The sequence below is a fragment of the Poecilia mexicana genome, unplaced genomic scaffold (assembly GCF_051168715.1).
Source record: "Poecilia mexicana isolate PSO_F unplaced genomic scaffold, ASM5116871v1 scaffold_20, whole genome shotgun sequence".
Classification (NCBI taxonomy): domain Eukaryota; kingdom Metazoa; phylum Chordata; class Actinopteri; order Cyprinodontiformes; family Poeciliidae; genus Poecilia; species Poecilia mexicana.
The window spans coordinates 25,144,695-25,167,005 of record NW_028263389.1 but is presented as its reverse complement, the minus strand read 5'-3'; positions in this window follow the sequence as shown (position 1 = coordinate 25,167,005).

Here is a 22,311-nt window from a genome sequence, read left to right as displayed (position 1 = left end):
CAGCAGATGGCAGCACTGAGCTTCAGGTTCTGTAAACAAGTTGGATTCTATGCTTTACCAGCTTTTTATTTTGGCCCTGGCAACCTCATATTTCTCGTGCATGCTAACATACATACATGTTATGTATGCATGTTTTTCTATATGTATGCATTTTATGCATCAACAAATGTACTTAATCAAATGTCTGTTTAAAACAGCTGACACTTAAGATTTCAAATGTGTGAAGCCAGATAACTTGTTCAAATTGCTTCCCAGATTTTGAAAATTGATTTTAAATCTTTTCTTAATTTTTGTTGTATTTTGTGATGCAGGACAGTGTTTTTAAGTTCCAAAAACTGTGAATAAATGTTTTGCAACATTGTGCAATCACTGAGATCAGTTCTTATGCATAATGCACTTAAATAAATGCTTAACTGAGTAAAAGCATTGTTGAAATTGCAGATACCTTTCTTAAAAACTGAGATTATTCATAATATATTTTGTAAAAGTGAAATTTGTTTAATATAAAAATAAGCAAGTCCACTTTTATTGATTCTATTTAATCTTGCAATGAGTTTACTTGTGTGGCCCCCTGCAGATCAGATTAAGCTGTATGCGGCCCCTAAACCAAAATGAGTTTGACACCCCTGATTTACATGGTGTAATTTTGAAAAACTAAAAAGGACATGTAAATATGACATTGGGACTCCAGGTTGATGAGGACAGGAAGTAGAATCAATTATTAGTGCTCCCTTCCTTTTTATTTCCAAACACACTCCCTAACTCTTTCAACCCACAACATAGTTCTGCACTTCTGTTAGACTTTCTATTTGCTTCCTCTTGCTGTGAATATGCCAAGTATCAATGAGTTTAAAACAGCTAACCCTAGCTGACAAAAAGAGCAAACTGTTCGCAGACCTAACAATGGCTGTTACCTAGTACCACACTCCTGAAGCCACCCAGTCCTGCACCGGCAGGGTTCACTTAGCGCTTTGGAATCCAACCCCAATGATGGTCAGTTTGCAGTAGATTACAACAATTAGCAGCTGGAATCACTTAAGTTCACTTTAGAGATGATCTAAGCTATCAAACCGTGTTAACTCATTACAGAAATGGATACATTATGAGCTTACCTCATTAAAAGTGATGGGCTATTGGGTTAGTTACCAACCGGGAAGACCAAGCAGGTGACAGAAGTTACACATCCTGAGTTGGACCATGGAGAAGCAGCATTCAGTGTTTATAATTAGACCACCTATTTAAATTAAGTCTACAGACTCTTTTGCTTACAGCCACCTTCCATTAATAACAACTAGAACATCATAAAGTTAGGTCTGTTTTTCAACCTGTCATTGTTCTCCCTTACTTTGTTACTACAATGCTTGTCTGTTTTATTTTCCTTCTATTGACGTAAAGCACTTTGAGTTGTCTTGTTGCTGTAAATGTAAGTTGCCTTACCTTCCTTGTGATTATCCAAAGTGTGGACTTTTTGTTGAACTGCCTTAAATTTTTGGGAAAGGATACCTTCTCTCCACCGGAGATGAACAAAGCCCACCATTCAGTTGCAACCAGACATGCTAATCATGGATTTGAACTCCACATCTCATCTCAAATTTTGGAGAAGCTATGATTTAAAATTTATTACCATTTAAACATTATTGAACAATTATTATTGATAATGTCTCAATATTGTTTGGCATGCAATTTTTCCAAAACACTGTTTTAGCACTGCATGTCCACAGAAATTTATAAAAAATAACCTGAGTGAGAAAACTTGAATCGTTGTTTTCTAAAATAAAACTAAATGGTAATCAACCTAAGTGTTTCCAAAGTACATCACTACAACCCCTGGCAAAAAGTATGGAATCACCAGTCTTGGATGAGCAGTCATTCAGACATTTCATGCTGTAAAACAAACTCGGATCAAAAACATGATACAATATTAAGGTCATTCCAAAGTGCAACTTGTTGGCTTTCAGGAACACTCAAAGAAATGAAGAGAAAACATTGTGGAAGTCAGTGAATGATACTTTTATTGACCAAACACAGGGAAATAAATATGGAATCACTCAATTCTGAGGAAAAAAGTATGGAATCACTCAAATTGGAGGTAGAAAAAAGGACACACCCAGTCTATTTCCTTTCCCTAAATGGACACCTGCCCCAGATTAGATGTGCCCGTTAGTGTGCAGTTCAAAACACCTGCAGTCATGACACCTTGGAGGGCTGCTGGACGAAGTGGAGTGGCGAGAACCATGACTCCAACAAGAGAAATGTCCCTTGAAACAAAAGAGAGGATTGTGAAACTTCTTGAAGAAGGTAACCCTTCACGCATGGTTGCTAAAGATGTGGGCTGTTCACAGTCAGCTGTATCCAAGATATGGTCCAAACACAAACAGCATGGAATGGTTGTTAAAGCCAAGCGTACTGGTAGACCAAGAAAGACATTAAAGCGTCAAGACAAACAACTAAAGGTCATTTGTCTTGAAAACCAAAAAAGTACAACTAAACAGATGAAGCATAAATGGGAGGAAGCTGGAGTCAATGTATGTGACCGAACCGTAAGAAATCGCCTAAAGGAGGTGGGATTTCAATACAGGAAAGCTAAATGAAAACCAGCATTGACACCTAACCATAAAAGAACAAGATTCCGATGGGCTAAGGAGAGGCAATCATGGACTGTGGATGACTGGATGAAAGTTGTCTTCAGTGATGAGTCAAGAATCTGCATTGGACAAGGTGATGATGCTGGAACTTTTGTTTGGTGCCGTTCCAGTGAGATTTATGAAGAGGCCTGCCTGAAGAAAACAACCAAATTTCCACAGTCCTTGATGATATGGGGCTGCATGTCAGGCAAAGGCACTGGGGAGATGACTGTGGTTAATTCTTCTATCAATGCACAAGTTTACATTGACATTTTGGACAGTTTTCTCATCCCTTCAATTGAACAGATGTTTGGAGATGATGAAATGATTTTCCAAGATGACAATGCATCGTGCCATAGGGCAAAAACAGTGAAGGCATTCCTTGAAGAAAGACACATTCAGTCGATGTCATGGCCTGCAAATAGTCCAGATCTCAACCCAATAGAAAACCTGTGGTGGAGATTGAAAAAAATGTTCCACAAGAAGGCTCCAACCTGCAAAGCTGATCTGGCAACTGCTATCAAAGAGAGTAGGCACCAAATACTGTTTGTCCCTCATCAAGTCCATGCCTCAGAGACTAAAAGCTGTTATAAAAGCCAAAGATGGTGCAACTAAATACTAGTGATGTATTTTGAATGGTCTTTTGTTTATGTGTTTTTCATGATTCCATACTTTTTTCCTCACAATTGAGTGATTCCATATTTATTTCCCTGTGTTTGGTCAATAAAAGTATCATTCACTGACTTCCACAATGTTTTCTCTTCATTTCTTTGAGTGTTCCTGAAAGCCAACAAGTTGCACTTTGGAATGACCTTAATATTGTGTCATGTTTTTGATCCGAGTTTGTTTTACAGCATGAAATGTCTGAATGACTGCTCATCCAACACTGGTGATTCCATACTTTTTGCCAGGGGTTGTATAACCAGCAGTTGTCTGACAATGTGATTTTGGAGACACAAAAAACAGTTTTGGTTAAACTATTTGATATGGATCATACACATTCCTCATATTGCAGGATACCACCGTCTCACATGGGGATATGAGTGCAATAAATGAAGTGGTAAAATCTTCGAATGTTGCTTTAACATGAAGCTAAAAATTAGATGACTTTTCATTAAAGAAATAAGTTCTAATGTCTCATGTTAAATGCCTTTGGGTGCTGTGGTGGCACAGGGGCAAGGCATGACCTGCGTATGGAGGCCTTGGTCCTTGTGACAATAGTCGCAGGTTCAATTCGCGGCCTGGTGACATTTGCTCCATTTCTTCCCCTTCTCTTATTGCCCGCTTTCCTGTCAAACTGCTTTAAAATAAAGGTCACTAGAGCCAACAAAACCCTTTCATGCATGAATTATGATCCTGTAAGTAAGGCATAAAAATAGGATTTATCCAAATGTCCACTGAGGTGGACAACCTGCGTTTACACTTTTTTAACGACTGAAATTCTGTATATTATGATGTGATTATATTTTGACATTAGTTAACAGAACGCATAAATATAGAACATGGTATGAAACTCTGATCCTAGTATAATGTTCACTACTATCTCATCTCTTTATTCAATCTCTCATTTAACTGCTTTCTCTCATTTTAGTCCTAATTTGGTTTCTTCTCAAACAGTGATATTATTATGGATAGCTTCCATCCATCCATTTTCTTCCGCTTCATCCGGGGTCGGGTTGCGGGGGCAGCAGCTTCACAAGGTAGGCCCAGACTTACCTCTCCCCAGCCACTTCTTCCAGCTCCTACGGGGGAACCCCAAGGCATTCCCAGGCCAGCCGATAGACATAGTCCCTCCAGCATGTCCTGGGTCTTCCCCGGGGCCTCCTCCCAGTGGCACAGGCTCGGAACACCTCACCAGGGAGGCATCCAGGAGGCATCCTGACCAGAGGCCCGAGCCACCTCAACTGGCTCCTCGACGTGGAGGAGCAGCAGCACTACTCCACTCTTTCCCGGAACACTGAGCTTCTCACCCTATCTCTAAGGGAGAGCCCAGCCACCCTGCGGAGGAAACCCATTTCGGCCGCTTGTATCGGTGACCTTGTTCTTTCGGTCATGACCCAAAGCTCATGACCATAAATGAGGGTGGGAACGTAGATCGACCGGTAAATCGAGAGCTTCGCTGTTTGACTCAGTTCTCTCTTCACCACGACGGACCGGTACAGTGCCCACTTCACTGCAGGTGCTGCACCAATCCGCCTGTCGATCTCCCACTCCCTTCTTCCTCCATTCGTGCACAAGATCCCAGGATACTTAAACTCCTCCACTTGGGGCAGGACACCCCCCTGCGACCCGGAGAAGGCAATCTACCCTTTTCCGGCTCAAGACCATGGCCTCGGATTTGGAGGCACTGATCCTCATTCCGACCGCTTCACACTCGGCCACGAACTGCTCCAGCGAGAGCTGCAGATCACGACTTGATGAAGCCAACAGGACCACATCATTTGCAAAAAGCAGAGTTGCGATCCTAAGGCCATCAAAACGGATCCCCTCAACACCTCAGCTGTGCCTAGAAATTCTTTCCATGAAAGTAATGAATAGAATTAGTGACAAAGGGCAGCCTTGGTGGAGTCCAACTCTCACCGGAAATGAGCCTGACTTACTGCCGGCAATGCAGACCAGATTCACTGGTCATACAGGGACCTGACAGCCCGTATCAAAGGGCCCGGTACCCCATACTCCCGGAGAACCCCCCAGAAGGCCCCCCGAGGTACACGGTCGAATGCCTTCTCCAAATCCACAAAACAACACATGTAGACTGGTTGGGCGAACTCCCATGCACCCTTCAGGACCCTGCTGAGAGTGTAGAGCTGGTCCAGTGTTCCACGACCAGGACGAAAACCACACTGCTCTTGAATCCAAGGTTCGACTATCCGACAAACCCTCCTCTCCAGGACCCCTGAATAGACCTTACCCTGGAAGTTTAAGAGTGTGACACCCCGGTATTTGGAGCACACCCTCCGGTGCCCCTTTTTGAGCAGGGGGACCACCACCCTGGTCTACCAATCCAGGGGAACTGCCCCCGATGTCAATGCGATATTGCAGAGTCACGTGAGCCAACACAACCCTGCAACATCCAGAGCCTTAAGGAACTCCAGGCGGATCTCATCCACCCCCGGGGCCCTGCCACCGAGGAGCTTCTGAATCACCTCAGCGACCTCATCCCCAGAGATTGGAGAGCCCAACCCAGAGTCCCCAGGCTCAGCTTCCTCAATGGAAGGCATGTTGGTGGGATTGAGAAGGTCTTCCAAGTATTTGGCCCACCGGCCCACAACGTCCTGAGTTGAGGTCAGCAGCACCACCATCCCCACTATAAACAGTGTTGGTGCTGCTTCCCCCGCCTGAGATGCCAGATGGTGGACCAGAATTGCCTCAAAGCCGTGTGGAAGTCTTTCTCCATGGCCTCTCTAAACTCCTCCCACCTGAGCTGCATGCCGCTTTGCCTGCCAGTACCCATCAGCTGCTTCAGGAGTCCCACAGGCCAAAACGGCCCGACAGGACAGCATCCCTCATCGAAGATGTCCACCAACGGGTTTGAGGGTTGCCGCCATGACAGGTACCGACAACATTCCGGCCGCAGCTCTGATAAGCCGAATCGGCAATGGAGGCACTGAACATGGTCCACTCAGACTCAATATCCCCCACCTCCCTCAGGACATGTTCGAAGTTCTGCCGGAGATGGGAGTTAAAGCTCCGCCTCACAGTGGACTCCACCAGACATTCCCAGCAGACCCTCACTACACGTTTGGGTCTGCCAGGTCTGACCGGCATCCTCCCCCACCACCGGAGCCAACTCACCACCAGGTAGTGGTCACTGGACAGCTCCGCACCTCTCTTTACCCGGGTGTCCAAGACATGGCGCCGCAGATCTAATGATACAATGACAAAGTTGATCATCGAGCTGCGGCCTAGGTTGTCCTGGTGCAAAGTGCACATTTGGAACACCCTTATGCCTCAACATGGTGTTCAATATGGACAATCTGTAATGAGCACAGAAGTCCAACAACAGAACACCACTCGGGTTCAGATCGGGGGGAGGGCCGTTCCTCCCAACCACGCCCCTCCAAGTCTCACTATCATTGCCCACTTGAGCGTTGAAGTCCCCCAGTAGAACAAGGGAGTCCCCAGGAGGGCCACTCTCCAAGAAGGGTGGGTAATCTGAACTATTGTTCGGCCCGTAAGCACAGACAACAGTCAGAACCCGTCCCCCCACACGTAGGCGCAGAGAGGCTACCCTCTCGTTCACCGGGGTAAACCCCAACGTACAGGCGCAGAGATGGGGGGCAACAAGTATGCCCACTCCTGCCCGGCACCTCTCACCTAGGGCAACTAACTTTAATTTTACAAAACTAATAACACTGAATATGACACTTCAGCCATTCTGTTGTTTTCTGTAACAACATTTCAGGAGAAATGCTGAGGAAGGATGAAATTGCTACCACCAGGCAGAGAATTTGAACATGCAGGAAGCTGGGCCTCAAAGACCAACTTTGGACACGACTGCCTTAGAGACCAGTCTGCGTTTTAACGGTGATGGGATGACAGTCTTTTATTAGCACATAAGCTACAGATTCACCTTTTTCAAGAAGTGAAAAAACACTTAGCATCAGGTCAAGGAGAAAACCTGACTGATGACCAATACATTCTTGACCTTGGGTATCTGAGATATGACATGATTCCATATTTATGACTGGAAATGTCTTCAATTCCTATTCTGTCAAGGCCAGATTTCTTTTCGTTTTTGGAATGCATACAGGTTTGCATTCTGTAGATGCTGCATCTTCAGTTATTTCATGTCCGTCAACATCTTGAATTACCTCAGTCATCACAGATTTTTATCTTCATCTCCACTGTAGCTACTGCTAGTATTGGCCAGTAAAAGATGAAAACTTTACTTTTTAATGGCAACAATGGACATCAAGTTAAAAACTAAAAGATGTCAGTTTATTCACAGTCAAACTACTTGCTGGAAATGTTGCATGTTGTAGATCTACAGTCAGAGTATTGATATCAGTACCTGTGAAAATATTGTCACTGATGCATGAAGTCCACTTTAGTGGACAGTTGATCAGTTATAATTTTCTCCAAATATAAAGTTATTTGGAAAATACATCAGTAGTATTAGTCTTTAGGGGTTACTTGATGTCATAATATATTTTTTTTTACCAGCAAGAGTTTTCCAAAGTAGGAGGGGGAACTGGATATTTTTCTGAGATAGGCTGATATGCTTCCGTCTGTCTGCTATATTGGATTTAACAAAAGATTTCTTGCACTTGCAGTGTTTGGACAGTGTATTACTTGATGCACTAGTGGCCACTTTAGAGGTCTGTGTGCATTTATAACATAAAAATCCACAAAAAATGCAAGATCCAAGCTCTTAGAGGGCTGTCCACTGTAGTGACTCCCAGTGTTGTGGTCAAGACCACCTAACCCGAGACCAAAACAAGACCAAGACCAGAGTGTATCGAGACCGAGACAAGACCAAGACTTTTAGGGTTCAAGACCAAGTCAAGACCAAGACCAGTGGCCCGTGCTACATGACACAATAAAATGTAAAATATGATCAACATTGCTTCTCAAACTGATCTGAAAGATCCACATTCCCATAAAAACACCTAGATATTAAATACTTAATACATTTTACCAATATTAAATATTCCATCTCTGTGCTACAATGCGTGGTGTTCTGGTGACATCCCTAAAAAGATAACGCCCTGGGCGTTTGCCCATATTGCTCATGTCAGAAACCACCACTGTCTGCACCATTAAACATAGCAATTGAGGCAATGCCCTGACGGTAAATAACGCTCAACTATGAACACTGACCAAGGAGCAACAAGTAAGAAGTAACCAAGCACAAGGTGCTCACCGTGACTGTTCCCACCCTCTCTCCCGCTACATGAAGCCAGGCAGTCTGACACCATGGCACAGATTACAGCTGCCACTTTGAATGCTCTGCATGCTCTTTCATTCTTGTGTTTTATTTATTTAAGAAAATATCAACTTACTGTTGTTGCGCAACACCCCCCCCCTTCTCTCTCTCTCTCTACTTCCCCTTCTGAGAGGAGGGAGATGTTGCTCCCAGTTCTCCGTCTAACGGGTCCGAGAAGCCTCTAACTTTGGAGTATTACTACAGATGAGAATATAGAGGACATTCTGTTTAAGCTGGGCGCGAGAAAGACTAGCCTGGTTTCTAACGACCTCCATCCAGATGTCCCACCCTTTTTCACCCTGTGAACTAGCCAAATCGAGCAGCCTGCAATCAGCTAGTTCCACAGAGCACACCTGTTACCGGTCGCTCTTTCTCTTTATTACAACTTGCGCTTGTTACTGAACCAGGTAGGTTTTAGTGACTCGGGCGAGTCCCAAGGGTGTTGTTTTGGCTAAAAGCAACCTATAAAACATTTTCCACCTTCTCCTCCCAGAATCAAACTTCATAGCTATTTTACAACCATCAAAGAACTTTAAGGTGACTCATTAATTGAATGTCCACAACATCTTTTAGATTTTCTTGATGCTAATTATTTTATTAGTAAGGCAGTTTTGCAAGGGTCAGTACAGCTTAAATCAGTAACAGAAATAATCAAATAAGTAAAATCAATAATCTAGCCTATCTTTCCCTAATGCTGACACTGTGAACTAAAAAAAGGAAAACTTTGAGAGAGACGGACGGAGGTTGGCATTTTGAACCCCAGAACTGGCCTGATGATGAAAAAGGTGTTGCAGCAGCAGGAGGCTCCCAGTACAGGATGAGTACTGAATCAGAGCGGCAGATCTCGGGCCTCAGGGTGACTTCCTCATGCGCGTAGCAGTCCTCTCCTTCTTGTCTTGCAGCTCTGTAGCTCCTTTCTCTTCGTCTCACGATCTTTCTGGTCCTTCAAGATGTAGACGAGTTGGTCTCATGGAAGGAACACACCAGTTCTTCCTCTTTGCCTTTGTCTTTATCTTCATCTTTGCCTTGGTCTTTTTCTTTGGGGTCTCGAACCCAGCTGATGAGAGAAATGCAATTTGAAGCCACATGTTGCGAGGCTAACGGGTTGGTCCCCATGTGCAGAACAGTCTTCGGCTCTGTGGCCCCAGCTCTTCTTCAGCTGCAGAGTTCTTTGTCCATCTCAATCTTGGCTCGAAGCTGCCTGAAGGATCCAACCAAAGACTCCTCTTTTGCACTCACCTTATAAAGGGTTTATCCATCCTTTTAGTGCATTTGCATTGGCTAGCTTTGTTGCTGTGCCTGTCTCATTGGCTGACTGCTTGGACCGATGATCTCATATCCATCACCTTCTTGGAAACATGATGTCTGTTCTAATGACCCAGGGTTGCTCAACAGTCCTCTTGTGTCTAACATTTTCTTAGGAAAGTTAAAGTTTAGCAATAAGGCCTTGGTCCTCCTATCAGTTCCTCTTTCCCCCTGACTTTTCACCTACCATCTACCTCCAACACAACATCAGTGACCTTTGATTACAGTTACACATTTTACACCATTTCAAGTTCAATGTCAAAATCACATTTATAACCCCTTAGTTTCTCTGATTTAGCATTCATTTATAATTTTATAATAACCATTACTTATTAGTTACTCTTATTATAATCATGATGTGAGTTATTACAGACATTTCTGAAAAGAAACCAAGAATAATCCATTATTCTAATTATTTGACACCATGTTACAGTTACTTCTTTCACCTTTAAGTACTTCCATAAGTATGAGTAAGTGTAAATATTCTTATAATCAAACCAACATCAACCACTGGTTAAACCAATATTAATTATTGGCTTAATTATAAGTTATCATTATTAATTCAAGTATTTTACTCTGGGTTTTATCCAATTACTCAAAATGTTTAGATTTTATTCCTTAAACCTTTAGTGCTCAAAATGAGCAATCTGAACTATTTTTATTCACTGCAGGCTGGAAACTTCCTCTTTCTTCAGGAAACCTGCTCTTCCTGTTCCATGACTCTCTTTCTGCCTGACTGATTTTTTATGATTAAATAGAAAAAAGTAGAATTAAAGCAGGACACAATAACAACACACACAACCAGATTAATTTTATTACCGTCTGACTCTACTGTTGGGTCTTGATGTCACCTGTGTAATCAGTTTTAAAGATAACTTTATTTATTGTTATTATTAAACTAAAATATCCAGCATGGGGAAGTGGGCTGAGCTCGACTTTTTCTCGACAACCCCTCCTCGAGGTCAGACCTTTCACATGCTGGGAACCCAACACCCTCCTGCAGGTCTGCGTCATCATCTGGAAAGAGAAGATGGTCCTCTGGGATGTGAAGGATGCAGATTCTCAAAACTCCACTGCTCTCTGACACCCCCTCCTTGGAGTTTTGATGTCTCCCAGGAAGTGACGAATGTCGAAGAGAACCCAGGTCGCTCTGATCCTCAGCTGGATGAACTGTCGGTTCTTCAGGATGTGGAAATTCCTTAGGAACATATTGATGGGTTAATGGGCTGAGGCAGAAATCTCCAAAAAAAAAAAAATCTGGCAGTTCAGCAGAACAAAGCAAAACCCATAAGCAGCATGATTCTTTATCCACAATCGTAATCCTTTTCCATCGCTGGAGGTCATTAAGGGGTACTGGAGTTGTCGGAGGCATCAGAAGTTGTCCAGGTCCTGGGAGGAAACTGTTGACCCTTCCCCTTCCAGGTGTTGAATGTGACTTTAATGCTTTGTTGCAGGATGATCTTGGTGGTTGTCTATGATGCCACTCCTTCCTTATGACTTCAGTCTCTTTTCCAATTTAATCCATCCGTTTGTGACAGGAGTTCTTCTTTAGCATAATCCAATTTTTCAGGGCCCTCCCAGTCAAAGCCTTGAAGTTGTTCTTTGAATGGCAATCATCCTGTAATAGTGGCAGTCTAACACAGGATGGCATGTTGCTTGATTCTTGCAATGTTCTGGTTCGCTTTAGCTAAGAACTGAGCATTGACCTTGTGGACCCCTTTCTTCATTAGAAGTACTGTTTTGCAGTGCAGTACTTGCTTCACAAAATTAATTCCATTGAATTTCAGCTTGATCACCGTGATTACAGGCCGATGTTGAGCTTTAATCCAAACTTTCTGCCCTGTTTTCAATGACACTGCAAACTGCAACTTCCCCTTTCCCTCTCTGGACCAAAAGGAGATGTGCCTTCGCCTCCCTGCTTTCCGTGACGTGAACGGAGTTTCTCTGCAGGGGAAGACCTGCTCTTCTGCAGCTGTCACTGTCACACCATGTCCATCAGCACCAAGAGGTACTCCTGACCTCTCTTTTCTGTTATCCATGGGGCCTGCTACATCCATGCAGACTGAACCCCCTGGGTAATGTGCTCTTTGATGAACAACCCTTCCATCCGCTGCCCTGAGAGCCCTGCTTATGGACCACATACTCACAGTCCCGCAGCTGCATCGGATGGTCTGAAGGGACGTCCAAAGGTCTTGTTCCACCAGTTCCTCACGTGTAGACCGTACGCCTGCATGTTCTAGGGCCTCATGCACGCCTCATCTGAGACCTCCCTTCCCTTGGGAGAACTGTCCCACTTCTCGATTCCGACAAAGACAACCTTCCTTTGATTCACTCGAGTCCATGTCTCAAATCCCTCTCCATACAGAATCACTCTCACTGGGGCTGACTGGAACAGGGATTTAGACAGGGATCGATCTTCATCTTCTCTCCTGCTCTCATGATTGTCTTTGTCTTCGAGTCACCTATCCCCCAAAGCCTCCCTTAAGCTATCGAGCAGGGATGGGTCTAGGCTATGTTGGCTACTGGCTTCACGTCTGGATACGATCGCTTATCCTCAGTAGAAGCTTTCCCTCACCTGTATGCTATACAGTTACTGCAAGGGTTGTGACTGACGGCCTTATCAGTCACCACTAACTCTATCCCTTAAGAGCTAGCCTCCCAAGTGAGGTATTCAGATCCTCACATCTGCTCGACTTTTTCTCGACATTACATAATTAAATAAAAATAATAACTACTGCAGTGTACGCAGAGCATTACAAGAACAAAGAACGGGTGTTCCGTCAGGTCAGATTGTCATACGCTTAGCATGAACTCACGGCTATATCTGTCAGACAGGTCATTACCATATGATTTCATTTAATGAGCAACATAGAATCATGACGTAGATCGTCATACACTTTGTTATTAACAGCTGTATGGCATCCTGACTTAGCAGTTAAGCAGGTTAATGAGTTCTACATGAGCGTGTGTTGTAGTTGACTGCAGCTGCAGCCAGACCCTGCTTTAAATACACTTTGAAACCATGACAACGCATGTATATCTATATAGTTATCACTGAAAACAATTTAATGACTTATTTTCATCATAACTTGTTGCGTATGGTGAACTGACAACTCCTCTGATGGTCGGACTTCTTAATGCGCATTCGCAGGCATGGTACTCACTGCATTTGTGCTATTCTGACAGCGTATGATAATCTGATAGAACAACGGCTCTCAGTGACACTCCAGTCCTATCTAATAAGTAAAGAGCCGTGCAGAAGAATCGGACTGTTTCTGAATGCAACATCACTATATTGCAGACTTTTGGACACAGCGTTGTCCCATATATGCGACAAGTCAGTCAACACCTCTGCACAATAATTCAGCGCAGTGACTGACTTTTTTTCATCACAAATGCTTATGTGTCTATACAGCTAGCTTTGCTAGCATCATGTTAACGGAGCTTATCTTTCTTTGAGCTACTTTTCTAAGTGACGAAAAAAGTTAGACGTTGTCCCCACCAGGGCCGTGCAGAGACCACTAAAGGGGCAGGTGCTCAAAAAAAAGGGCACATCTAACCACATTCTAGGACAGAATATTAACAAAGCCACACAGCTTTCAGAGTTTAATAAACAATGATAAATTACAAAATTGTGATATTATATTTTGTCTTTACAGAATTACACTATTAAAAATATAAACAAGGGCACAATGCAACCTTTTAGTGTACTGCAATCTATGAAAAAAGCTGCCTGTTTGCTACACTTGCAGTGGATATGAAGATGGTCCATTCAGGAAAGCAGAGCTGCATCAAACTTTAATGTGGAACTGCAGGAAAAAAAAAGAAGCAAAAATTGAATTAGTTCATGTCACCATAAGAAAAGCCTACTGAGTTTTGCTTAAAAAAACTTGTTTTAAAATTAAAACCACACATTTTTTGTCTCATGAAGTTAAAAAAATTATTTGCAAAACAAACTTATTGGCGCATGTCAGAAATCTTTTCTTGCTATTCTAAGTTTTTGTTTGTGACTCAGTTTTGCTTGTGATTCTCACATGACATCGTGAGCAGGGCCCAAAATCACAACAAAAGATTTCTGATGTGTTCAAATAAAAGTTTGTTTGGCAAATAACTTTAAGTTCACCAGACAAAAATGAGTTATTTAATTAAAAAAAAAAGTTTTTTAAACAAAATGTTTTGTTTTTTTAAAAAGGAATCATTACAATTCCAAAAGTTTTGATTACAATTTTATTTTACTTAACTGAGGTTAGTTTTTTTTTTTTTCATTGAATAATTGGGGGGGGGGGGAAATTAACTGCATACTCTGCGAACCAGACTCTAAACTTACTTAAAGTCTGGATTGAGTTTTTTCCCCTTCATTAATGACACTTTTATTACATACATTATATCTATCATGGTAGTTCAGGGTGAGTTATTTTTAATTCTAAATGAATATCCTTGTTGGACTTTTATTTAAGTGCTATTCTCCTTCAAGACACATTTACCTACCGCCAGAATAAATTAAATGTATATTATCCAGCAAAGGAAATTAGAAGACATATATTCATTATGGAGATGACAGGTTTTGGATGCCGATGTTCCCCTATTGCATAAGCAATACTGAAGAATGACTGATATCATTAACGACACAGGGAAGAAGCTTTTTAGTTATCTTGCTTTGCTAGCAGAGTCGTTGGCTAGCAGCTAGCTAATAGCACAACAACAACAGCCTAATGTCTGTATGATAAAAATACTGAATCGATAGATAAGAACAGTTTTTCCTCACCTGTCTGTCTCCTCCCGCTCAGTAGTTCTTCAGAGAAAGGCGGACTAGAGGCCTGTCAGTGTCTGTTGTATTTCATTACCTCTCTGCTTAAACTGCTACTCCGTGCTGAAGTAGAAACGATACTTCAACATTTTCCATTATCTGACAAGAAGCAAGTCTACTCCACTTTTATTCACAAAAAACTTTTTTTTTTAATTCACCAAAAACTGTTCTGTAATCTGGAACGTTCGCTACGTTGAGCTCCAGTTAGCCGCCTTATCTCACTGTGTGAGAGGCAACTGCATCATGACTCATGGGCAAAAGGTCAAAGGTAACAAGGTGACCGGAAGGCTTATTATGTTGTACAAAAAACACCCCAACAAAAAACAAATAATTTTAGTACATGTTATGTGTCAGAAGAGGGCTTAGGAAATAATACAAAAAAAAAAATTGACCAAAAGGGCACTTGGGGACAAGGAGCAAAAGGGGCTGGTGCTCAATCACATGGCCATCATGATCTGCATAGTTTTGTTTAGAAATTATAGTCTGCATGGTGTGAAAGCAAACCACACCAAATAAAAAAGTCTGTTTTTGGTCCAGACCCAACAAGCAGACCAAAGAACTTTTATGTTGTGAATACAACCTAAAACAAGTGACCACCTGGAAGGCTAATTTTATAGCTATTTATCTACATTATAGCTACATCCAGATGGAGAGAAGATGAGAAAAGAAAAGAAAGCACATGAATGGATTTTGCCCTTTTCCAAAATTATTTAATTTACAGATTAAATTATGTATATTTGTATTAATAACATAATTATGTATGGAAATGTCTGAGTTTGAGGAGAGTTAAAAAAATAATCTAAAATCTTTGTCTTATTATTCCAACATCAGCGATCACTTTGGAAATGGCAGCATTTTAGAAATTAGGTTGATGCAAATAATTGTGAACATGATCTTTACGGTATAATAATATAGTCAGAAAGCTAAGAGCTCTCCTGTATGTCTTTAAGATACGGGGTATCTGTAAGAGCATGTATCTGGTGCTCCTCATGCATGCTTTTTACACATATAATTAGTCTCTAATTAGCAGTCTGGTGTTTGACAGCACAGAAGGTGAGTCTAAGAAACCTCAAACAGCAGGACGTCCACAAATGAGACCATTTTCTATTTAACCATAATCCTCCACCAGCTACCCAATTATTGACCTCACTGTTTTTAGCCAAGTTAGAACAAGTCAACAGATTGAGACTCAGTGAATCTCTAGATTCCTTAATCATCCTACATGAACTGTGACCTGCAGCTAAGTCAAAATTCTGAAAGCTCTCATCCTAATTGGAGAGTTCAAAACAAGAGTTTTCGACTCTTTTTCGACTGGACATTTAACATTAAAATAAGCAAATAATGCATTCACACTTATTACCCATCTTATTACAGTGCAGCCAGATATATGAAAAGTTAAACCTAATTGCTACTTAAATGGTCAAAGTTTATGTCATGAAAATAAATCAAATGTACAAATATATTTTATTATTTCACAAACAATAAGATAAATGAGAAAAACCCTATAAAATCATATAATTAATAGAAAAAAAATGTACATGTATTTTTATTTTGTTCAGGGTTGATGTGGTTATGGTGGTTAAGTGTCATGGTGGTTTAAATACTACCCAGGTGGAGGCAAGTTCAGACACAAAAAGTATTAATGAAGGAATAAACAGTAGTTGGCATTATTGAAATCAGGTTTTGACCTGGGTAAGAAGGCAACTGAAGCAGACCATAAGGAAGCAAAAGACAGAAGATGAGGGAAGAATAATGGAAGGATCCAGCAGTGAGTGGAAAATCAAGAAGAGCTTTAATACTAAGAGAGAGGGGAAAATGACAAAGGGACACAAAAGGCTCACGACACAAGTATTATATGGGTTTACAATTTGGCTACATTTTCTAGATGCCTTAAGATGAATTGATCTCTTCAAACTCATCCAGTGTTCTGAGATGAATGTGTTTTGGTGCGAAATGTGTGAATTAACCCCTGAATTCACACAGGGGGTGAATATTTGATTTTGAAATCTTCCTCTCATGTGTTTTTATTTTGAAAGCACAACACCCCCCATCTGAATGGCAGTAGAACACCCACTAGAGAGGCAGGAGGCAGCATTGGGAGTCAGAAACTTCATTTGAATGAGGTAAAAGGGTCTGTCGGGATTGTTGCCATGGATATTGACTGTATATGACATCTTTTCAGTTTACTTTCATATATAGGAACTAAATCTTTTCAGCTAACTTGTTTTAGTTCTGGAATAGTCACACGTCCAATATTTTACTGCTGACTTTGTCTAAAAGTACTCTAGCCACAGTGTTTTATTTGATCACAATGAGACTGAAACAGCAGCAAAGCTACAATATTTTTGTTGCTTGAAGTGTAATGTCAGGATGAGCAGTGGCTGCACAACACCTGATGATACTCAACTATTTATCAACATTTATAACATTATATTATCTGTAATATGTCATTAGGAGAATGGCAGTACTAGAATAGTGATGCTGTTGAAGAAACGTGAAGAGACTGAAAAGGCTCAGGTGAGGTCTTCAGTTAGTTTATTGAAAAATGTTATTACTTTTTAAATAAACGAAACAATTTTATTATGAGAAGAGCAGAACAGGGGAGAGATAGGAGAGCCAAGTGGAGCTTCAGGGTGTGAAGATATAAAAATCATATTGCCGTATTTTTTTAACTGTAAGCCACTACTCTTTTCCCCTGCTTTGAACTATGCGGCTTTCTGTGGATTTTCTGTGGATTTTTCAACCACCAGGGGGCTCTTTAGCAGGAAGTGAATCATTGGAAGTCAAAATTGGAAATCAAACAAATAAGCACAAATTTTCATTTAGAACAAGCACATGTTAGCAGCCATGAGTGAAAAATATTTACAAACTCTTACCCCCACATGAAGAAATTCATATGATGCATCTTTTAAATTGAGGGTTGGGTTGCCGTAAAATATGTAATCATCCCGTATTTGGCTGTTAAATGTTGCGTCCCGTATTGAACCGATAGGCGACGCGATTTGCTCCGTATTTCTATAAATGTCCGATAGACACGCCTATCACACACATGTCAACACTAAGTGCAACAATAATGACCAAAATAAAAGACAGGAAATATTAAGGTCAGCTAAATTCCCGCTCCCGCTGATTGGAGCGGTTGACCACTCCAATCAGCCTTATATGTTTAGCAGCACAATGACGTATCAGCACATTTAATCGATCATAACACGCATTTTTGTTATTTAAAACCATATTCAAACATCTATCAAAGCTACATTTGTAAACAACTGTATTTTTTAGGTATTTTTTTAATTGTATTGATACATAGTTCAGCATATTTAAATATGCTTAGTGGGGAAAACGTTAGAATAGGAATAGAATATTGATGTAATATTGAAGTATGATGAGCATATTACAAAGCACACAGCTGTTCATAATTTATTTAATTATTTAGTAATATCAATACATATTTATACAAACACAAATAATGATTAATAATGACACAAATAAATAATGTAATAATCTAATATTATTCATCAGCTGTTTTCCAGCTTCAGTGATTCAGTAGCTGAGATTGAGTCCAAAATCCGATGTGAGATTCATCCGTGCTGCAGTGAATCCGTCTCTCTTTATAGATTTCTCCCTCTTCTTCCTCTCATCGTGTCTTTAGGAAACCTTTAACAAAAACGGAAGATTTAGGATGTATCTTACTTTTGACAGAGTAAAATAATATAAATAATAGTCTTCACCACCTGTGTAAACTTTGCTGATGAATGTTATAACACATAATATAAGTTTTATAATATATGTTACATTGTTTCATTTCTAATGTCAGCTCTTGTGTCAGATAATCTAGGTCAATGTTAGAGAAAAAAGAAAAAAAAAAAAATATATATATATTAAGATTTATGGAATCTCAGTTAGATCACAAAAAGTCAGAGGATTAATCTGCACATCCACTCTAAAACCAGTACCAATGCTGTACCCAAACAAAACAAATACAGGAAAAATGACCCAATTTTAACTACTTCATTATAAAACCCTAGAAGAAATTATAAGTCAATTAAGCTCCAGTTCCTTCTGTCTGGATGTCCTACCCTCACATTTCTTTAAGAAAGTCCTGCCTGTCATTAATGATCTGATCCAAATAGTAAACTCATCGCTCTCATCAGGTGTTCTCCCCCCAGGCTTTGAAAACAGCTGTTATCAAACCACTGATAAAAAAGAACAATCTGGACAAATCACTACTGCAGAATTACAGGCCGACCTCTGACCTCCCATTCATCAGCAAAGTTATTGAAAAAGCTGTTTAAACAATTAACTAACTTCCTAACAATAATGAACCGCTTTGACTCCTTCCAGTCTGGTTTCCGATCTCACCACAGCACGGAGACTGGCCTAGTCAAAGTGTTCAATGACATCCATATAAATACAGACTGTGGGAGAACCACAGTGCTGGTTCTGTTGGACCTCAGTGCAACTTTCAACACTGTTGACCATGAGATTTTACTGAATCGACTGGAGAGTTGGGTCGGACTCTGCGGTCCAGTGCTCAACTGGTTTGAATCTTACATAAAGAACAAGGTTTTCTTTGTTTCAATTGGAAACTTCTCATCAGAGAAGTCAAAGGTCACATGTGGGGTAGCCCAAGGTTCAATCCTAGGACCCCTCCTATTCAATATCTATATGCTCCCACTGGCTCAGGTTATAACAGGAAATAAGATCAGCTACCATAACTCTGCAGATGATACACAGCTCTACATCACAATGTCACCAGGTGACCTTTGACCCCATCCAATCACTGAACAGATGCTTAGAACAGATAAATATGTGGATGTGCCAAAACTTTCTCCAGCTGAACAGAAACAAAACTGAAGTTATTATCTTTGGACCTAAAGAGGAGCGAACTAGAATCAATGCTCAGCTTCAGTTATTACAACTAAAACCAGCGATCAGCCCGAAACCTGGGAGTAGTGATGGACTCTGACCTGAACCTTCAGAGCCACATTAAGACAGTCACAAAGTCGGCCTTCTATCACCTGAAGAACATCTCCAGGATTAGAGGACTGATGTCCCAGTGAGATCTAGAGAAACTCATCCATGCGTTTATCTTTAGCCGCATTGATTACTGCAACAACCTCTTCAAGGTCTGACTAACAAATCAATCCTCCAGCTGCAGCTGATCCAGAAGCTGCTGCTCGTGTTCTCACTAAAACCAGGAAGTCAGAGCACATAACACCAGTTTTAAAGTCCCTACACTGGCTCCCTGTAGCTCAGAGGATAGACTTTAAAATACTGTTAGTTTATAAATCACTGAACGGTTTAGCATCACAATACATTAAAGATTTACTGTTGTTGTACCAACCATCTAGACCCCTCAGATCTTCTGGTTCTGGTCTGCATCCCCAGAACCAGAACCAAACGAGGAGAAGCTGCATTCAGCTTCTAGGCACCACAAATTTGGAATGAACTTCCAGAAAACTGTAAAACAGCTGAAACACTAACTTCCTTTAAATCTCAACCTAAAACCCACCTGTTGAGAGTTGCTTATAGCTAAATTAGGATTAGAGTGTGGGTTTTGATGTCTTTGATGTTTTTGATGTTTTTAATGTTTTTATCTTTACTTTTTATCTTTGTTTTTTATCTCTTTATGTAAAGAAGTTTTAAAGGTTTGAGTCCTTGTCAAATGGTGGTTTGACTAAAGTCCTACAGAAGGAAAGGCTTGTAGAGCTTCTTATTTTGGAGGAGACCCCATCAGGGCAAGTCCTCATGTGGATGTTTTTATTTCTTATTTTATTTAATTTTTAATTAAATCTCTATCTTTACTTTATTTTCTTTTTATTTCTCTTTCTCATTGTCTATTCAATGTCACATGCTGTTTTTATTTTAATTATGTAAAGCACTTTGAAATGCCTTGCTGCTGAAATGTGCTATACAAATAAAATTTGATTGATTTGATTGATTGATTTACAATTCCAGAATTTTCACATAACTTTTATACTTTTGAAGCCCTGTTTGAGGACCCATTGTGATTATTAAATCAGGTGTTATAAGTTACTCAGTACTTGAGTAGATTACCAAATACTTTTTATACTTGCTTAATTAAACTTGTTTAAGGTATGTTATTGTGATTGGAGTACAGATAAGGCTTCTGCATGTTGGTGTTCCCGCTAAATCCTTAATATACCCAATTTGGGTTGTCTTGGCCCTTTTATTGCAACCTGTGGGGTTTTCCCTGACTGGGAACGAGAATACAACCTGTTGAATGAGACAGGTAGCCAATCAGAAAGCGCGGTGACGTAAGAACAGAGGGGAATCCTAAACAGCTGATATATCGCGCAACTGAGAGTCCGGTGGATATCGGAGATGATATGTGGAAATGTTTATTATTATATGTAAAAGTCATTATTATATATGTTTATTATGTTTATTCAGTTAAAAATGTTAACTATGAAAAAACATAGTCACCTCCAAATCATAGTGCAACAAATAGAGCGGCTGCTCCTGTCGTCTTTTATCCACCGTCTTTTCTTTATGTTACGTCTTTTATCTCTTAAAATGACTCTATCACTATTGCTTCTACATCGTCATCCGTTTTTGGTTATTCTAAATTCCCGTATGCTATGTTGGGAGATTTGTGGATTTTCTTCTGGAATCACGATATTCGTGACTGGAATCGGTTCGTGTTGGTCACAGAGGTTTGGAGAATCGGCCGACAATTCTTAAATCTTGCCGTCTAAACCAGACTTAAGACTCACAAGCTCTACTCATCTCCTCTCAACCACTGCCCAAACGCTCTCTGACTCTGGTCGCTATAATAACGTTTGCATATCCCTTCAAAATAAGATACAGATGCGCCACAAAAACGAGCATTTTACTTTCGTAAAAATTTTAACTCATGATAACGACTAACAGGAGCCCTGAGCTTGTTTCTCTGCAACCAGATGGTTCCATCTGGGAGTGATGGAGACAATGACACCTGAAGTGTTGCTTATATCCACAGCCTGCTTGGTCTCTACGTGGTGAAGCAGTTTGAAGCTTCATTGCCTCATTAGCAGCCGGTCGCCACATGTTACACAGAGCGGCTTATAATGTGGGACTCACCTACCGGTCCGGGATAAATCCATCCTCCTGTCTCTTCTCTGGGCCTTTTCTCCTTTACAAAGAAACTTTCCAAAGACATCTGATCTGTTTCTTACTCATTTTGCTGCTTGTGGGTTCAGTGTTGGCGCGCAAGTAACCGAGAGAATCCGGTTAAAGGATTTTCAAAATAAAAGATCCTCCAGACTCAATACATAAAACGGAAATATTTAATTATTTCTTGCGCGGCCCGGTACCAATTGGTCCATGGACCGGTGCTGGTCCACGAACCAGGGGTTGGGGACCTCTGGTCTGTAGTATGGAAAATATGATAATTAGCCAGAAAGGAGAACTGATGAGGACTGATGTCAGGTTGACTTTTTTTTTTTTTTTTTAAGCTTTTCAATATTTTTTCATTATGTCCACACTGTTTATAGTGGTCAGGTTATGATTAGGTCATCAGCTGCAGTAGAATACCCTGCTTGTGTTCTGCACATTTATATAGTGAAATGTTTCTCTATAGTGACCTGTCAGTGGATTTTGTTTTCCCGTTTGGCTCTAAAATAAACGTCTTTACAGGGGAG